This window comes from Heptranchias perlo, chromosome 6 (genome assembly GCF_035084215.1).
Source record: "Heptranchias perlo isolate sHepPer1 chromosome 6, sHepPer1.hap1, whole genome shotgun sequence".
NCBI classification, from domain to species: Eukaryota; Metazoa; Chordata; class Chondrichthyes; order Hexanchiformes; family Hexanchidae; genus Heptranchias; species Heptranchias perlo.
This window is the reverse complement of record NC_090330.1, coordinates 49,422,116-49,442,521: the sequence shown is the minus strand read 5'-3', so window position 1 is coordinate 49,442,521 and position 20,406 is coordinate 49,422,116.

Genomic DNA, 20,406 nt, shown 5'->3' with positions numbered 1-20,406 from the left:
AAAATGTTGTACTCCCCTGCCAGTTCTGAAATCAGTATGGCTCTGTGTTCAGCCAACCAGTTTTGCATTGTGCTGTCCTACGAGGTAAGAAGCAAAATCTGTGCCTTTGAGGGGTGCCCCATGTAATGGTCTAGGTGAACATTGATGGAACTCACCATTAAGGTTGTCATAATTTTGAGATGTCAACATGTTTTGATATCTAAAACCTATATGTATTGGCATTATAAAAGTTACAATGGTCCTTTGTTATTTAATTGGTTATCACCCCCGGATAAAAGGTTGATTGAGAACAGTTCAAAAGATACCACTGGACCAATTAAAGTAATATCAGGTTATTTTAAAGGGGAATGCATGATTAAAAAATTAAATACCAGGCATTTGAACTCACAACCGACAGGTTGCATGTCCAGTGCCATGACCACCCTCTAAACCTAAAAATTAGTGTTATCAATATTAGCAGATGGATACTTAACCCATTCATATGACATCGTTCTGTGTGCTATTTTTAGTGTAGATATTAGCCCATTTTATTTTAAACGGTTAGATTTTGAGGATTTTCTTTTTTTTGAGCTGTTGTGTGATTGATTTGCTTTGCACATTTCACTCCACAAGTTTTTCAATTTTTCATTGCATTAGAAACTTGGCAAAAAATGTGCTGAAGTTGATCAGATTCTCCACATTCGACCTCGCAGAATTATGTAACACTCCTGTGTGAATGTATACCTTGTACCAGCAGTGAGGACTCTGCTTGAAAATTGTAATAGTAAATCACAATTCTGAAATATATTTTTTTCTGCTATCGTATTGATATTGTGCTATATGTAGGTCAATATAATTGCAATATTTTTATTACATTTAATATCATGAATTTTTGGTATTGTGATAAATCATGACTCGCGCTGGTGAATTTCTAATGAATGTCAAACGCGTTCCCATAGCAGTGTTGAGCAAATATCTTAATAGATACACTTCCGGAGTTGCTAGTCTGATCTACAACCAGGGGATCCAAAGTTTACACTTATTGATTCCAGGAAGAAAAGAAATCAGTTTGGAGGAGTCAGGGGAGCATCGTGTCTTTCTCTACAGCAGCTTTTCATCAGGATGTCGGCAAGGGAGAGATATGGGTATTTTGTACTTGTAGATTTGTAGGCTTGAAGGCAAATGGAAATGAAGGGGTCATGAGGCTTAATCGTGGTAAAACACCAGTTCTTCCCTGTTGAATAATAGATCAACAATTTCCATGTCTGGCACAAGTATGAACTTATATCAATTAAGTGTTCTGCTCCTCTGAGCAGATTCTAAACAAGTATTGCAAATTCAAGTCATATTGTTATTTGTATAAAACTTGTGAGTTGAACAAATTCTATTAGATAAAACCTCTTCCTGAAGGAGCCTGAAATAAGTGATTTTTTTGCATGATGTTTGAAGAGTGAGGCTTATTTTATACTTCAGAGCCAATGCTTTCTTAAACAAACAACTTGAGATCTGTAAGAGACAAGGGCCACGATTTTAGAATGGAGGCGGGATGGCAGCGGGGTGGTGAATGGGCACGTGGGTAAGCCGACCAATGAAATATGTCCATTTCCCAAGCGATCGCAAGTGAATTGGTGGCCCTTAACATGGCTTCCGGGTTTGCCGTCCGAAAGCTGCACAGTGGGCGGACTGTGCACCCGCATCACAGGCTTTCAGCTGGAGGAGTTCCATTTAAAGGGCCATTGCTCCAAAGGCTTTTGCTGCAGCAAAGACCCAGAAATCACAATGGAGCAGCACAGGGGCAAGGCTACTCCAAGGTTCAGCGATGCTTCACTCCAGGTGCTACTGGATGGGGTGAGGAGGAGGAGGGATGTGTTTCTACCCCAAGGACGGGAGGTAATGCCCTGCCTCTGCCACCAAGAAGGCCTGGCTTGAGGTGGCAGATGAGGTCACCAGCAGCAGCAACATCTCCCGCACTCGGGTCCAGTGCAGGAAGCGCTTCAATGGCTTAACTAGATCAGCAAAAGTGAGTACACTTACTGATTCTCCTACATTCTGTGTTGCACATCACCGCAGCCCCCATCCCCCCAGCTCTTTCTGCACTACCAAGACTACTCTATCACATCACTCCTCACATCCACTTAAGGCTCATCCTCAACTTACGTGCACTTCCTCAGCTCTTCCTCACCTCCCCATTTGTGACCCCACCACTACCACTCACCCTAATCCTCATCCAATGTGATGGATCTGTCTGATACTCACCCTCTGATGCATCTCTTTCATGGTCAGCCTCACCCAAAGCAATGCATTAATTGATTGGCCACTTCACCATCACTCACTCACACATCTTTTCTTTGTCCCCTTCTAGGAGAAGAGAGCGCAAAATGCACGCGAGAGGGCGAGGACTGGAGGGGGGCCACAACAAATAGTGGTCCTCACAGACATGGAGCAGGAGGCGCTGGAGCTCAGCCACACCCTCGAGTGCCTGTCTGTCAGGGACGGCGAGATTGGGACCCCACAAATGTCTGGTTACACACCAACTTTAACATTCATCACACATAATATAAATTGATGTTAACAATGCTTGCCATGTTCAACACCTCAGTATGCTCATCACAACATGACACATCTGTGATGATGCTTAATATTGCCTTCTTTTCATTTACTGGCCCTTCAACGATCGCAGTGACGGCAGAGGGTGATTCTTCGGAGGACCTGCCGGCATCTGAGGGTGCACCGTCACATCTTAATGAGCCATCCACCAGCACAGATACTCACACCACGGTGGATCCTAGTAGTCAGTTAGTTGGGTTGGCACCTGGTGAGTCACCACACACAAGTGGGCGCGAGCAGACACTGGTGGCAGGGGCAGCTGCGGAGAGTCCACGTTGGTGGGAGCACTCCTCACCAGGCTTTGCTCAGCTGGACACAGATGCTGAACCCCCGGGGCCATCCTTATAAAGGAGAATGATCGAGGGACAGCAGCACATTTGCAAGGTATTGGAACAGGTGCCATGCACACTCTCCACTATAGTGCAGAGGATGGAGGAGTCCAACTCCTGCATGAGTGGAATGGTGGCACAGGTACTGGAGGTAATCTGTGACATACTGTCACAGGGATGTGAGGAAGTATCTGAGATAATGTTGCAGGCAAGTGCGGGAATGTCTGCGATGGAGAGAAGGCTAGCCTTCTTTGAGCTTCAAGCATGGCTCACAAATGAGGCCCTAACAACGGTTCTTCGGACTCAGGGTGAACAACATTCTGCCGCCTTAAACAGGCAGGCAGGTACTTTACAACTGGGCTTCCAAGACCTCATACATGTCCTCCAAACTGTTCTCCAGCAGGGTGGTAGTAGTGATGTGGGCCTAGCCCAGGGGAGGGATAAAGGCGAAAGGGGACATGGAAGTGGGGACGCCACTCAAAGTGCTCCCCCTCTTGCCTGTTGCCCCCTCCTCAACCAGTACCCGCAATGCTGCTCCTCTCCAGGTGGCTGAGTCTGCGCAGTCTTTGGAGGGGCCCTCAGGGGCTCCAAAACCGAAAGCACCTAAGCAGTCAGGACATGAACATGAGCAACCTGCCACTACTTCTGCTGCAGCCACAGGGGATGCACCACGTAGAAGCGGTAGGAAGAGTAAGTCTAAGGATTTGTGATCACAAAGGGTATGCACAAGGGTGTCTGACAGACTGTCACGTTTTTCATTTATATTTGGTTTTGGTTAAAGTGACATTAAATGTTATCATTCTCACTACTACTGCCACGTCTTGCCCATTCTTGACTGGCTTTTGTGACAGGACCCTTTCATGAGCTTCATCATGAACGGCGACACTTGTGCCACCCATTGGGTCAGTTTACAGTGGGTGTATGTGTAGTTGCAGGACTGTTTTGTGCAGGGAGGGGTGGGGGGGCTGGTGTTGGAGCTGCTCTTTCCAGGTGGTCTGAGGACTGGACTCTTCACATTTTCTGATGTTAGGAGAACCGTTCACGTACCAATGACTCCCTGGCCTCACGAGCAGCCAGTTGAGCCATTGCTCTGCCCATGGATTGCTCCTGCTCCTCCTCCTCAATGTGGATTGCAGATGTGGATGGGGTCTCCTCAAGCGGCACCCCTCTCTGTTGTGCCATGTTGTGCAGGACACAACACACTACTATAATGCATCCCACCCTGTCTGATGTGTATTTAAGCGCTCCCCCAGAACGATCAAAGCACCTAAATCGCATCGTAAACAGCCCTATAGCATATTCAATTGTAGACCTGGTGGCAACGTGGCTGTCGTTATATCGCTGCTGTTGCTCGGTGATGGGATTCCTCTGAGGTGTCATGAGACACGTGTGCAGGGGGTATCTCTTGTCCCTGAGGAGCCAGCCCTTAAGGGTGTTCGGTGCGCGGAAGAGGGGCGGGCTGTTTTATTCCCACAGAATGAAGGAATCGTGACAGCTGCCAAGGAATCTGGTGCACACATGAAGGAATCTTTTGCGGTGGTCACAAACGAGCTGAGCATTGATGGAGTGATACCTCTTTCTGTTAATGAACAGTCCTGGCTCGTGTGGAGGTGCTCATATTGCTATATGGGTGCAGTCGATTACACCCTGCACCCGTGGGAAGCCAGCCACAGAGTGGAATCCCACTGCCCTCTCCATCTGGCTGAGGTCATCCATGGGAAAGTTGACGTACTGAGTGGCTCTGTGAAACAAGTCATTGGTGACCTGCCTTATGCACTTGTGTGCAGATGACTGAGAGACCCCGGCGATGTCACCGGTGGCACCCTGGAATGATCCGGAAGCGAAGAAATTGAGGGCAGTGGGTGACAGGTAATGAGATGCCGCTTGGCCCAGCTGGGAGCAGTTCGGCATGAAGGAGGCTGCAGATGTCTGCGACCACCTGGCGACTCACTCTGAGCCTCCGTATGCACTGCTCCTCAGAGAGGGGTCCAGGAAGCTGGTCTGTAGACCCTGTGGTGAGGGTAGTGCCTCCTGCAACATCGCTCTCTCTGTTGTTGCCCTCTGTGCTTTTATGCAGGTGCCTGTGTTATGCAGGTGCCTGTGTTATGGAGGTGCCTGTGTTATGGAGGTGCCTGTGTTATGGAGCTCCAAGTGACAGAAGTGCACACCATGCCTGGCGAGGCTGGTGATGTTGCTCATCCTCAGATGTACTGGTGATTGCAGCCATCGCACCCCCCATCTTGATGGTGTCAGTTTGAGGGGGTCCGAAAAGTTGGTAAATATGTGTGAACAGAAGAATTCTGAGTGGAAACCAAGAATTTTCATTGAAAACACAAAGATCTCCCAGCCAAAAGAACTCAGTGCCCTGCTGCAATAACTCACCTTTTATCCCCATCTGTCAAACAAGCATTTCAATGTCCAACTGGCTGCTGGCCGAAACATGTCTGGTAGAACATGAAGTGTTTCCCACAGCACGGGTAACACACTGAGGATGTTTCAAAATCGGACCCCTGCCTCAATGTGGACAAAATTAAGTACTTCAAGTACTTAAAGTATCTAAATAACTCTCTTAAGTATCATCCCGCTGGCTTTAATTGCCGATGGGACTTCCGCATTCGTAAGGCACGTGCGCCCCCGGGCGCGTCGGTGGGGAACCCAGAAGTCTGCGGGTTGGAGCTGGGTTCCGAACCCGCTCGGGATTTCCACGATTTTCGGAGCCCCTCCCCACCCCGAACACACCCGGTACTTCACTGTAAAATCAGGGCCAAGATCACCTCTAACATGAAAGGTAATATTTTATCACCCATCACCAAATCTTTGTTATCCTTTGTTTCAGGCATTTATTACAAATGTAAAGGCTGAACTAATGTCCTAAAACTCATCAGTCACACAAAATTAGTGATTTTTTGCTTCCAGTAAAACAATCTACTTGGTTTGAATATTTCATTTGTGATATCTGATCAATCTATTTTCAACACGAAATTCTCACTTTGCTGTGTTACTTACATTGTTTAATTCAAATAGTTAGGTAATTCAATTTTTTAGCATTATATATGGCTTTGAAATATCAAGAGAAGACTGTATGTTTAATTCCTATATATACAAACATAAAATATATACTCTGAACAGCCACTGTCTGTGTAACTTATATTGTTTTATTTTTCTTCAGTTTTCAGTAATATTAAAGGAAGATATTTTGGCAGTTAAAATATGAACACTGTATTTTCAATGCAGTTGTTTAATTTGTTATTGATTTGCAAAATCAAAAAAAGAAAATTGTACATAACACTTGTTATACCACATCCCTGCATGTGCTGTTCTTGGCAAAAAACAAACAGGAAAACAGAATGACTTGAACAAATACACATTGTGGCTTCCATTGCCTTCAGTGTGATAAGATGCAATATGAGCCACTCCACTGACAAAATAAACCTACCCAATGTAAACGTTCCCACGCCTAAAACCTTGCAAAACTAACAGCTAGCAATTTACAACTTCAATACAGGATGCATTTAACAAGATGATTGGCCCGTATGTATTCCTGGGAGCTTGGGGAGTTCTATGCCCATGAAACGTTCTTGCCAGCAGTCGCAGGAGTGGATCTAATGAAGTTGGGAATTTAATTTGCCAGTTTGTGGTAGAAATAAACCAGATTTGTACCGGGTTCCTTAATGTTTACTATTCCTAAGTGTTTTCAATATTTTGCTGGAATTAAGGACAGGAATGGGTCTGCAGACAAGTAGTTGGGCACGATCATTATGCATTTGATTTTCCACCCTTTTCAAGGCTATTTCTGTGTTTAGAAGCTGGCCTTGTCTCCATTTCCACCCCAAAACTCCTTTTCTTCTCTCACACTTGTCATACTTTCAGGCATTTGTATTCTCTGCAAAAAGTAATTTTAAGACACAACCATATGGAATTACCACTTGTATATTATATACATATTCTCAGGACATCCCAAAATGCTTCACAGTCAATGAATTACTTTTGAAGTTTGGTCACTGCTGTCCTGTCGGCAAATGTGGGAGTCACTCAGCAAAGCCCCACAAACTGCAATGAAAGAAAGTGACCAGATAATCGGTTTTAGTAATGTCCCCCTCTCCCCCCCCACCCTGATCTAAGACTCACCTGCTGGCATCCGCTCCCTTGCTGTTCTCCCGTTCGACTGATGACCAGCCTATCAATCTGGCCGGCCTGTCGGGTGGAAAACCAACAAAAAAAAAATGAAAGACGTTCTTAAGTCAAAATCGTAAGGACGTCCAGGAAACCCGTACTTTCGGGTTACCCGACAGGAATTCTCCTGCCACCACCCTCTTCCCGGCTCCCAGTTAAAATCTACCCCCATGGCTCCGATATTTACAGGGAGGTGGGGAGAGCGGGAGGGAGCAGGGGCACCTGTCAGCGGCATGGAAACCCGGAAATACTGGGAAGGCAGAGCTCCTGCCGATTTTAACGGCAGGACCTCGTTAGAAATTTTTGACTCCATTTCCCACTTGAAAGCCGGTCAGATTGAGAGGCTGGCTGGCTGCTTGGCAGGAAAGTCTACTGTACAAGGTCGCAGCAGCAGACCAGAAAGGAAGGAAGGGGAGAGAGATTGGAGGGGGTGTCTGAAGATCGCGGTGGGGGGGGGTAGATCAGATTGTGGGGGGTCTGAAGATCAAGGGGGGAGAGATCAGATCACGGGGGAGGAGATTGGATCGCAGTGGGTGGTCTGAAGATCGTGGGGGGAGAGATCGGATCGCGGTGGAGGGGACCGGGAAAAAGCATTCCTGCTCCTCTTGGCCCACAAGCAGTGCTGGAAAAGCACTTAGCTGCTGGATCCGGCAGATCTTGCCTCCCTTTAGCTGCCGGGTTTTGTTGGAGGAGTTAAATCCAAATGGCTGACAAAACCTGAGGCACGAAACCTCATTAACATATTATAATTACCAACTCACCTCTTGAGAGCGGGTTACCCGCCCATCCCCAAACCCGTTCGCGTTGGCTTGGGGCCGGGTTTCTCATTTTTAACAATTTAAATCTCCCCCCTCGCCATTGACCCGCCCATCCTGGGAGTGGGGGGAGGTTAAAATTCCCCCTCACATTCCTGCATCACATCAGGCACCATATTTGATAAGAAAAGTATGCATCATGTTTGCATCTCATTGGCTAAAATTCCACATTCACAAAAGCAAGTAGCAAATCACAACTAGTAGGGTACATATAATCAGCAAGTAGCAATGAAAACGACCAATGGTGAAGTTCATAGAAACTTATACAATTGCATTTTCTGAGTTTGAAATGCTTGCCTGTGCAAAAGGCCTCAATTTCGGAATTCAAAGGGGTTCCCAAAGACTTACTCTCAGCTGAGAGATTCACCAGGGTGCAAGCTACAGCAACCAGTTTGAAGCATTTATACCTCGAATTCACAGAAGGTTTTGCTTCCCGATGGACCGCAAGATTGATCATTTACGGAACATGTCAGGATTTGCTCTTTATACACCTTTACCCCTTTGCACACCCCCTTATTAATGGACTGCGGATGAAAACACTCAAGGAAACCATTATTAGAAGCAGTTAAGGTAATTTGATTTTGTTTTTGTATAAAGCATGAATTTTCAACTTTTTTCTGAGGTAACTTTAAAAGAAAAAGTGTTGTGTACTTACATTAGCAAATAAAGTCCACAAGCACAGCAAAGGACCTGAGCTCAGATAAAAGTGAAGAGAAAACCAATTCTATTTTGTAATGTGTTGTAAGTGGTTACAGCAGCTATCTTTCTGTCTGTGTTTCAGTTCTTAGTTCTTCAGTTCTTATAAACTCAATCATAGTTCATAAATAATATTAAGTTCTGGATGGACTGCATCCTTGTTCAAGTTTGAAAACCACACACTAAACACTAACTAACACTGACAATAAAGGTAGGAGCTGCAGTCCCGAACAGAAATTCATTTATTCTACCTGCAGTGGATAAGAAAATCTTTATTTTGTAAAAACCAATCAAAAAAAAGTCTTGCAGCAATATCTCTGAGGAACTTCTTCCCAAATTTTTTCAGTGAAGATATGATGTAAATCATATCAAACACTTCTTACACAAAACCATTGTTCTTTAACTGCATAACAAATTTCATTGTAGATCCAGTTGAATAACCAGAACTAGGTAGACAGTTGTGTATATTAAGTATTAAGAAAACCGTTGTGATTGATCATTTTCCTTCTTGTCAGTGCTGCCACCATGTTTCCAAGACCACTTACTGGTGCCAGCTTCAACTGACTGCTGCCTTTCCATACAAACATACTTGGTATAAATAACCTCTAGAATCAATGGACAGTGTTATGGAATTATGAGATGTGAACAAGAACTACATAATGGCTATGGATCACGAAAGATGATTTCCAGGCAAAAAAAAATTAAAAATCCATTGTAGAAAATGCATTGACCTCATCTAAATGTTAATTGTATTCATGTGATTTATATCAATTAGTGTTAATTGTATTCAGGTGGTGTGTATCAATTGGAGCTCTCTTGTATCCATTTATAAGAGAGCTTATCTAGGATGTGGGGTGTATAATGTGGAGCTCTGTGAATAAAGGCTTGAAAGCAGTGAAAGACCAGGCTCTAGTGTTTATTCTGTCGCCACTGGACTATCCGGTTTAGAACACTAAATGTGCACCTTCCTTGTTTACACATATGCCAGATGGTTCTGAGTTTGAAATTAATCATCAATGAATCTTACATAAATTCTGGATATGCACCACTTTTGATGATGCATATTGTCTAATGTTACCTCTATTTTATCCCTTCTCTCCATTTCTGACATTGTACTACCCTCCTTCAGCTGTGGGGGAGGAGGGAGGAGGGAGGAGATATACCCAGAACATAGATGTCTTTGTTTATTGTTAGTGTTACTATGATGTCTCCTACCTTTGTCCTCCACTGACTTTAGAATGGCAGTCAAGGCTGGAATTCAAATTTGGGTCAATTTAATCAAATTGTAATGTCCTACTGCTAGCTTCTAACCACCCATTTTTGCTGATCTTGATCTACTGTCCAGCTTCTACTATTGAAAACCATATGTACTACCCAGCTTCTCTATGAGGCATACCAAAAATTATGTACCACAATAATTACCCCTTTCATAGTAATAGAATATTTTGAAAAGGTAATTTTTCTTTCAATCTGCAGTTTGCACAGCTGTAAAATTTTAAATACGTACATAAAGTTCAACATTTTTCATTGCCCTGCATCATCAGTTTACTGAGCATTTTGAGGGAAATAGTTGTTACTGCGACTTTAAATATTATGTTCCAGTACTTTCTGTGAAGTGGATTTGAGCCTTCTCCAGTGTCTCAACAGGTAAGTAGGAGAATTATCTAATTGTTAAAAAGTATCAAACTAAGTTTTGGGGGGGTGGGGGAATGACATTTAAAATCTTAATGCAAGGGATGTGCCTGATAAGTGTGTATATGTAAAAGAATCTCTCACTCATTCATGTTTCTCGTGGGATGAAATATATATTGCATATGTGGAGCAAACAGTAAGGCAGCTGCCTATCTGTTATGTTTATTTAGCAACAGAAATGGCTTATACGTGAAATGTTTTTTATAACGGGGGACTAAAATAACATCCATATTTTGGCAGATAAAACCATGCTGGGTCAAGGGCAAAATTTATGACTTGTTCCTAGAACAAACAATTTCAAATCTTCATGATTTGCAGTGCGACAGTGGCAGAGGCCAGTTTCATTTTTGGCAGGTGAAGGGAACTGTTTAACATCTTGTAAGATTGCTCTGTGCATCTGTGCATTTGACTTCATTCCATCGGCATCAAACAGCAGCAAACTGTTTCCCAGGTTGCACCTGTTCCAGGGACAGATATACTTTTACAAATTGGTTGTGATTCTCTGCTAAGTACTCTTGTCTTCTTACTTGGATGGCTAAGGACCAAACTATATATTTAACTCTCAAGGTCATAGTAAACGTTATTTTCATTAAGCTTCCCTCAGTGAAATGTCCACAATGAAGGTAAAAAACTAATCTTTTTCCTTGCAGACTCTAAAAACCTTCTCAGATGTGTCATTACCATGAAGCATAGAAGCCATAAGATAGTTGCAGTAATATTAGAAATCAAGGTCAATTAGGGACTCATTATGAGAAGTACTGAAATTGATTTGCAACCATATCTCTTCAGCTTGGCAATTTTCAGTGTTAATACTACTGTGGTGAGGAGCTTCATTAGAACACTTCAGAAGAGACAGCTATTGATTGCCCTAAAACTTATCAAGAATTTATTCCTTCTGGTAATAGGACTTGTCAAATTCTTCAAATTAATGAGTCAGGATGGAAAGAATTATAACAACACTAAGGAGTGCTCCATATCTTGGAGAATAAAGAGCTGTTGAATAGCTCATCATTTCTTGGCACTTTCACCGTCTAATACACATTGGGCATGATTTTAGCATGGAGCCAGGAATTGAGCAGGTGGGTAAATGTTCGTGTGGCAAACCCGGAAGCAAATTGAGTGCATCGGAACCTGTGATTGCAACTCAGTTGAAGGCAATTAATTTTGCTTCCGGCTTTCCCCGCGCATCAGCCAGCCAGATTGACAGGCTGGTTTCCTGTCGGAAGGGAATGCAGCCGGGAATCGGAGAGGAGGGAGGGAGGGAGAGAGAGATCATAGGACATGGGGGTGCGGGGGGCTGTGGGGGGCTGTGGAGAAGATCGCGGGCCAGGAGATGATCAGGTCGGCAGAAGTTCGGAGGTCAGCAGTAGATCGGAGCCACACTGAAGATCAGAGGTCGGGAGGAATCGGAGGTAGGGAGGAGAGTCGGCCATCAGGGGAGTGTCCCATCGGGGGGACGTCAGACATCGGGGGGGAGGGGGGCAGGGGTTGGTCATCGCTCACCTCCTTTCACCTGGCGTGATTCAAGAGCCACAGGAAAGCCGTCCTGGAGACGTTAAATTTAAAAGTCAGTAGCATTCAATTTAAAAAAAAACCTAGCTTAACTCTTTCAACAAGGTAAATTGCCCCGTTTATGATCTACCCACTGGCATTAAGTGGGGAAGGGACTTCCGGGTTTTGGCTGCGCGCGTGCATCCAAACGCGCCCACGTTAAACCCGGAAGTGGGCACATTGGAGCTGGCTTGTAGTCGCACTTGAAAAACCAGGGATTTTGACCACCCACCTGCCCCTAACCCACCCATTTTTAGGGGTTAAGATTACCCCCATTGTGTAAATCCTTGTTCCGGCACATGCTATTTTCAGGCGAAGAAATTTTTATTTTCTGTGGTAATTTTAAATTTGGAAAAGGCACTTTTAGCAGTGAATATCCACAATGTATGTCTGTCAAAATAAAGTCCTCTCTTTGGCTAATAACGTTGAAAAATGTACAGGGTAATTTATATTGTGAGTAATATCTCAAATGCAGTGCACCAAATGTGTAAATTATTTCACATACATTTACATAATACTCAATAGTGGAAAAATGTTGAATGGATTAGTAATCAGTCCGTGTGTATAGCAGACATATCTATCATGGAAACTGAAAAATACAATATACTTTATTTTTTAAAAAACTGGATAGTCACTCTTGTCTACTGTTAACATATGTTGACACTGATGTTACATGCCTATGATCTTACAGTTGTCAACAAAGTCACATTGTTGAATTAGAAAAATATTTAAAAGAAAGCATCAGAATCAAGAAGTCTAACATGGCAGCTCTGGTACTATATGCTGTATATGATAGCAATGCTACTAGAGATCTATTAGTAATTTATTACGTATTAATTTTGGTATGAATGGTATGTTTCGTTAAAAACTCAATACGTGCAGTACCCGTCACTCCTATAGGTAGCACTATGAAAAGTGTGAAGCCAATGGCTGCTATTTTATTGTAAGAGAAGATCACCTCACAATTGTACAATCTTCTCATTGAGTTCCCACAAATAGCTCAAAATGCTTTCTGAATTTTTCCCTTCATTGCCTTTTTTCCCCTCAGTAACTGATATTTCTAATGTCCAAAATAAGGGTTTACTTAAAATACAAGTTCACAATAATATTATTAAATTTATCAATTGAATTGTTTTTTAAAGTGTTCATTAAAGGTTTTACTTGAAGGCCTCAGCCTCCCCAGAAACCCAAATTTTCTTCTTGATATTTTTATCCAAAGCTGTGATGCTGTGAGCTGAATTTGAATTGTACAGTTTGAGCATGTGCGGTGTGCCCAATTTCCCAGGATGCATCGGTACTGTTCTTAGTTGTACTGACGGGATGTTTTTGTTTTCCTCCGAGCACTTTTTGCCCAATACGATTTCTTCAATTAATTTTTAAAAACAAGATGACAAATTTCAAAAACCTTACTGAGGTAACATTTTTTATTGAGTGTTTTTGTTAAAAAAAAGAGACTGGTTTTAAGAGAGAGAAAGAGGGATGGGAGGAATGAAAGGGTTCTGATTACACATCTATTGTAGTTTTTGTTTTGTGTTCTATAAACTGTAAAAAGTATATTAGATTGAGGGAGAGAGAGACAGCAAAAATTAGAGATTTGGGTCACAGAGAGTGTGTGTCTTTTTTCATTTGATGTTACTTCAGTTTTCAAACAAAAAACAGCCGAGTTTTTTAAGGCAACTAATTGCCTCCACCTGTTGTCTCCACCTGTGTCTGTTGATAGAAAAGACCAATGCTAATCATGTACACTGGTAAGGCGCATTCTAATTTCTAACACCTATTGGAGAGAGAGACAGACGTAGATTTTTATAGTTCCAGAACAGTAACCTTTGCAGCACCTGCCCAATTTTCATTCCATTGATTTCCATTGAAAGGCAGGGAGGCAGTTTTTTCTTCATTCTAATAAGGTTTTTTTTAAGTTTAATTTTGACAGCAAACAAAGCCTCTATGAAGTAAACAGATAGGAAGGGAGAGTAAATAGGAAACTATTTGAGGGCGCAGAGGGCTACTGGCCCTTGCGGGGACCAAGTGGGAATGGGGGAGAGTGGATTGAGGTTAAAGGATGAGGTGAGTTACACAGCAGTAATGGGAAAGGAAGATACATGGATTGAGTAGATAATTCAAAGAGGAAGAGGTCGGGATAGTCATGGAATTGAAGGGGTGGTAGAAAGGGGAATGGGTAGTGAGAAGGTGAAGATGTAAGGGACAAGAGTGATGAGTGAGGGACAGTATGAGTGATTGAAGGAGGGGATGAAAGACAGCCACTGAAGGACGCATTTGCCCTGCAACTCCCATCCCGAATGCAGCCTGCAGCTTTTGACGGCTCCTTTCTCTGCCACACAACAACATACTACCCACCACCTCACGCCTAAAAAGAAAGCTTCTCCAAAACTCTGCTGCCATATCTTATTCCGCTCACCCATCACTCATTCTCATCCTGTTGTTTAAATCTCTCCAGGGACCCACATTTCCTTATCTCTGTAACCTCCTGCAGCTCTACAAACTTCCCTCCCAGAATTCTGCGCTCCTCCAACTCTGGCCTCCTGTGTGTATCACCCTCCCCCTTTGCCCCACCAATAGCGTCTGTGCCTTCAGCTGTCTAGGCCTTATGCTCTGAAATTTCCTTCTGAAAACTCTCCACTGCACCACCTCAATCTCTTCAAAACCCATCTTTTTGATCAAGCCTTTGGTCACCCCACCTGATAGCTGATTTTTGGCTTGGCATCCATCTTGTCTGGTTACGGTTCTGTGAGGTGCCTTTTGATGTTTTTCTACATTAAGGGTGCTATAATAATGTAAGTTGATAATTAATACAATGCTGCTTGTGAGTTATAATTCAGTAATTCAACTGAGCAGTTCTGATGTTATCAACTCATTAGAGTGAAGCTGTGAGTTTTGTAAGAGTATATCACCTCACAATTGTACAGTCTTCTCATTGAGTTCCCACAAATAGCTCAAAATGCTGCCTTAAAGTCACTCCTAAATAATAATTAATTGATTTAATAAAACAATGCAATTTCTTTAAAACAAAAGAGAATCGATGAATGCTGGAAATCTGAAATGAAAACAGAAATTGCTGGAAATACACATCAGGTCTGTCAGAATCTGGAAAGCAGAAGACAGGTTAACATTTTGGGTTGCCACTCTATTTACCAGCATTGTTAACCTGTCTTCTCTTTTCAATTGCTGAAATGTTTATTACCAATGCTTTCTGTCAATGTTTTTTGAGTGTTGCGTTGCTGAAGTGTTGTAGATGGATGGTAGTGGAGATGGAGTGTAATAAAGTCAACATTGCAAGAACTGATGCTGTACAGCATCATGAGATAGATATTATTTACGGGTCAATAAATGCCATGCACTTACTTGATTGCTTTATGACCCAGTGAATCAGAAAACTCAGAAAAGACAAATCTTGCTTGGTACTGGCAAGTGAGCCTAATAGCGTACAGAGAATGATAATCTCGGCACCCAGGGCAATAGGAGCCACTGTGTGATTATGTATGACATAATCTGGGCTTCAGCAATGCTGAGGACCAACATCTAGTTCTACAAATTTTAGAAAGGTCAGCTTCAAAGGCATGAAGAGCAAAGGTAAACTTATTGCTTGGGGCAATTGTTCATTAACACAACTGAAATTCCTTCAAAGACCTTGTGAAGAGCTTACAAACTAAATATATACTTAGGAACAGCAAGCATAGGCTAAACAAGTATGACCCTACACTGATCATCCAACAAGAAATAAAGAAGAAAAATGAACTCTGTAGGGAGAAAGGTGAGGCAGTCCGCTAAGAAGAATACATCTCTCCACTTTCAGAAACATTAAAAACGTGATGAGTGGAGAAATGAGCAATTGCAACAACACTAAATTCTTCCTATATTACAGCATCAAGGTAATTATTAGGAAAAAGATTTTTTAAAAACTTTAAAGAATGCCTTCAGGATAAAATAGAGGGGGAACAGTGAATAATTAAAATACTTATACTTCCTTGCAGTATTTACTGGAGAAGACACAGTACCTTGGAATCATCCAAGTATTCGTGTAGACTTTGCTATTAATGCAATGGAAGTTCTAGACAAGTTTAAAGGGCAGAAAACAAACATATGTCTGGGAACAGATGGTATTTACCAATGATACCGAGATGAGATTTGTGAAGTGCTGACAGTCATCTTGAAGTGCAGGGAGTCATTGAGTGCCGGGGAGGTGCCACTGGAAGGAGACAAGTTAACAGAGTAACCATTTTCGAAGGATAGGATAATTCTAATCCAGTAAACTACATACCCATTAATCTTGCAGCAGAAACAGGCAAAATAATGGAATAAATAATTCAGATAAGGCCAAAAAGGATTGAGTCAGAGAAGCAAGTCAGGGAGCTACAAAAGGAGTTAGGTAAAAATATGTTAATAGGCAGTAGATAAAATTTAATATCGACATTGGAAGAAAATGTTTCGCATACATACTCTATGATTAGTGAAGAAAGAGCTAAATGTGAAGTTGAAAGAGATCAGGAGTATGAATCGACTCAGTCCCTGAATTGTCGAGTCACTGTGAAGCAAAAATTCACAAAATGAATAGAATGTTGAACTCTATTGCCAGATCAGTAAATTATCATTCATAGGAGATTGTGCTGCAACTGTAAGGTATTTTTGTCTGGCCACAGCTTGAAATTTAATCCATATTTGGTCTTCTAAGATATGGGGGGTGGGGGAGGAGCGACCTGAAAAACAGGCGGCCAGCAATTGAAAATTAGGGAGGGAGGGTCGGGGTAGGGGTGCACCTCGGCTGCTCCATTGACTCCCAAGGCCCACCTGATACGATTTTCAGGTGAGTCTGTAACTGGGAGAGCAGTGCCCACCTAAAACAGGCAGGGGGCTTCTTCAATATGCAAATCAGGGTCCTATGCCTGGTGTACGACCTCGAATACAATTTTCCAAGTACAAATGAGCAGTGTGTGCACTGTATGTGCTCTGCCCAGTTGTACAGGCATTGAGTGGCATAACCAGCTGTCTTTAAAGGAACCGATAGATGCAGCTCAAAACACGGTCCAGGAAGCCCCCCCCAAAAAACTCGGGCTCGCTGTTGGCTCTTTCATAGAACCCTCCCCCACCCCCCGGGATTGCCCTTCTCCCCCCTCAGGCCTGACCTACGGGTCAGCTCAGCGTAGGAGCCAGTCGATTTCCCGGCTGCCCGGAACCGGCGACTGCAGTAGATGTCCACATGGCATCCACAGTTTGCCAGTGGCATGCTAATAAGATCCGAGCCTCAAAAATGGTGGCATGGATGGGTGTGTGCTGCGGGTAGAGCGGCCGCACCACCAATGTCGCGCCCGTTTTGAGCGCTACTTGAAAATCGTCCCCGGGAAATCTTTGAGCCCTGGTAGCAGCCCAAAGTAAAGACAAGAGGTTGATCCACACTGGCAAAGGACTGCACTATAAAGGAAGACTGGAAAAACAGGGAACTCTTTAGGCTTGAAAAAAGATGACTGAGCGGATGACTTCTAGAAGGATGTAAAATACTAAATGACACAGAAGAGTTAAATGCAGAATACTGCTTCAAGCTAAGGCACAAGAGTAGGGGTATTTATGGTGTATAAAGTAACTGTGCAAAGACAGTTATTTAAATTTATACCCTCTTATTCCATTTATGAATCTGTGTAATCTATTTTTGTGGAAAAATGATTGAATTAGTGACGGTGATGTATTTCATTTTTTAAGTTATCTGAAGCAGCACTGGCATTACTATAATACCTGAGTTATTCAGTATTACAGGAAAAAAGCAGCTACAAGATTAACGGTGTTCAATTAACTCTTAGGGATGATTAATATCCAGAACATTAACCAAAATCTTATTGATGGAACATTCAACTTGTACTAATTCCAAAAAAAAAAGATATTCATCATTTTTGGTGGGAAAACTACAGGACACGAGAGATAAAATTAAGATGAATGGTCTAACAAAGTGAAAAAAATATTCCCATTATAAATCATTGGACAATCTCTAATCTTATTATAGTTAGTCCAAGGGAACCTAATTATACATAGAAAAAATCCTATAGGATTTATGGTTTACCTTACTGAGGTCTGTTGTATTCTGTGAAAATTTCACAAAGGGGATTATTAAAAATATTTTAAGAAGTCCTGTTCCATGAGCTGCTGTATTTTTAATATTCATGTAGAAATGATTATATAAACAGTTTAACTGAGATTGCAAATGCTAAGAAATTTTAAAACACCCACTGTAAAATTTATGGGGTAGAAATTGAACCACATTGCACCCATTTATCGAGCATAAAACAGGAGCATGAGGGCCAATTGTGGGGACCAACATCCCGCACCCAAAGAATGCATGAAAGACACATCCGATATGATATTGGGTTTGGCCACTTTTCAAGCGTCCTGATGGCCACCTAAAACAGGCGTTAGACGCCTTACATGTACCAATGAGGGGTCTAATGCCTGTTTTCGGTCCTCTCTACCAAACTAGACACCGAAGAGGGGAACGGGATTGGGCCTGTTCTGCTCGGAATCTTCAGCAGCCATTGCGACGTAAACAGCAGCTGCCACCAGAAGGTGAGTCACAAAATATATTATTTTAAAAGTTCCTTGGGAGTCAGGAACGCTGCCCCGACTCCACAGTATCCCGATCAACTACCCCGGCCCCCCCCTTCTACCCCGCGTTACCGCTCCACCCCCTCCTGGGACTCATCTTCGGGAATTGCTGTGAGGCAAGTGGCCTGAAATTTATCTTTTTAAAATAGCTGAGCTGCTTGTGGAGGCATGCTAGGTGCTGGCAGCTCGTCTAATTAGTATTTATGAGGCCCAAGGTCCAATTTTGGGTCAGATTCTCCATGTGCGGCACCAATTTAAGTCCCTAAAATAAGCCTAATGTAATTTTCACCCCTACGTGTCATTGCCACGTTCCACAAAGTGTGGTGGGTGGATGTGCAGCACAGAATGGTGAAGTCCAACTTACAAATGATTCTGTTCATAATGTAATTTATCTGTGAGATTATGTCTGTTTTCATAGATTATAACAACAACAACAACTTGCATTTATAGCGTGCCTTTAACGTAGTAAAACATCCCAAGGAGCTTCACAGGAGTGATTTTCAAACAAAATTTGACATCGAGCCACATAAGGAGATATTAGGACAGGTGATCAAAAGTTTGGTCAAAGAGGTAGGCTTTAGGGAGCATCTTCATAGAAACATAGAAATTTACAGCATAGAAGGAGGCCATTTGGCCCATTGTGTCTGTGCTGGCTGAAAAAGAGCTATCGAGCCTAATCCCACTTTCCAGCTCTTGGTTCGTAGCCTTGTAAATTCCAGCATTTCAAGTGCGTATCCAAGTACTTTTTAAATGCGATGAGGGTTTCTGCCTCTACTATCTTTTCAGGCAATGAGTTCCAGACCCCTACTGACCTCTGGGTGAAAAAAATTCTCCTCAGCTCCCCTCTAATCCTTCCACCAATCAGTTTAAATCTGTGCCCCCTGGTTATTGACCTCTCTGCTAAGGGAAATAGGAACTTCCTATCCACTCTATCTAGGCCCTTCATAATTTTATACACCTCAATTTAATCTCCCCTCAGCCTCCTCCAAAGAAAACAACCCCAGCCTATCAATCTTTCTTCAGAGCTAAAATTTTCCAGTCCTGGCAACATCCTCATAAATCTCCTCTGTATCCTCTCAAGTGTAATCACATTTTTTCCTGTAATGTGGCAACCAGAACTGTACGCAGTACATTAGCTGTGGCCTAACTAGTGTTTTATACAGTTCTAGCATAACCTCCCTGCTCTTATATTCTATGTCTTGGCTAATAAAGGAAAGTATCCTGTATGCCTTCTTAACCACCTTATCTACCTGTCCTGCTACCTTCAGGGATCTGTGGACATACACTGTAAGGTCCCTCTGTGCCTCTACACGTCTCACTATCCTACCATTTTTTGCATATTCCCTTGTCTTGTTTGCTCTCCCCAAATGCTTTGTAGGCAATTCCTTATTTCCCGTGATTCTTGGACGCTGGACGAATAGTGAAGCAAAGAAAGTCACCCTCACTCATGGTAGTTTCGTTAATCAAAAATAATTATTTAATGATGTTATAATTCATACGAGCATTCATGAAGCAAAATCAAACCATACATATGACTTTCCTCTATAAAATCCCATTATACGCTTAATAATTCATAATGTTATTATGTAATGACTTAACAATTCATGCACACATCAGGCAAATGATTAATACATTTACAACCTTTAAACCAGGGCTTTTGCTCATTGGGCCTGAAGGTTGATCAGCTCTTCAGTCCTTGAGGTCCTCTTCTTCTTATATGATGTTTGACTGCAGTGTGCGTTCCTTGTGACTGTCGGGTGGTGAAGAGGCTGTTCTTCTCTCAAAGTCTTCTTATATTGTTTTTCACCAATAGGATGTGGGATTGGGGAGTGTCATTCTTTTTGTCCAATCGTTCCCTGTTACTATGCCTCAATCACTTACATACTTCAATGATTGACAGTTTAGGATTTGATCATGTAACCAGAGACCCTTTTGATGTAGAAAAGACCATGTGCTGGAAC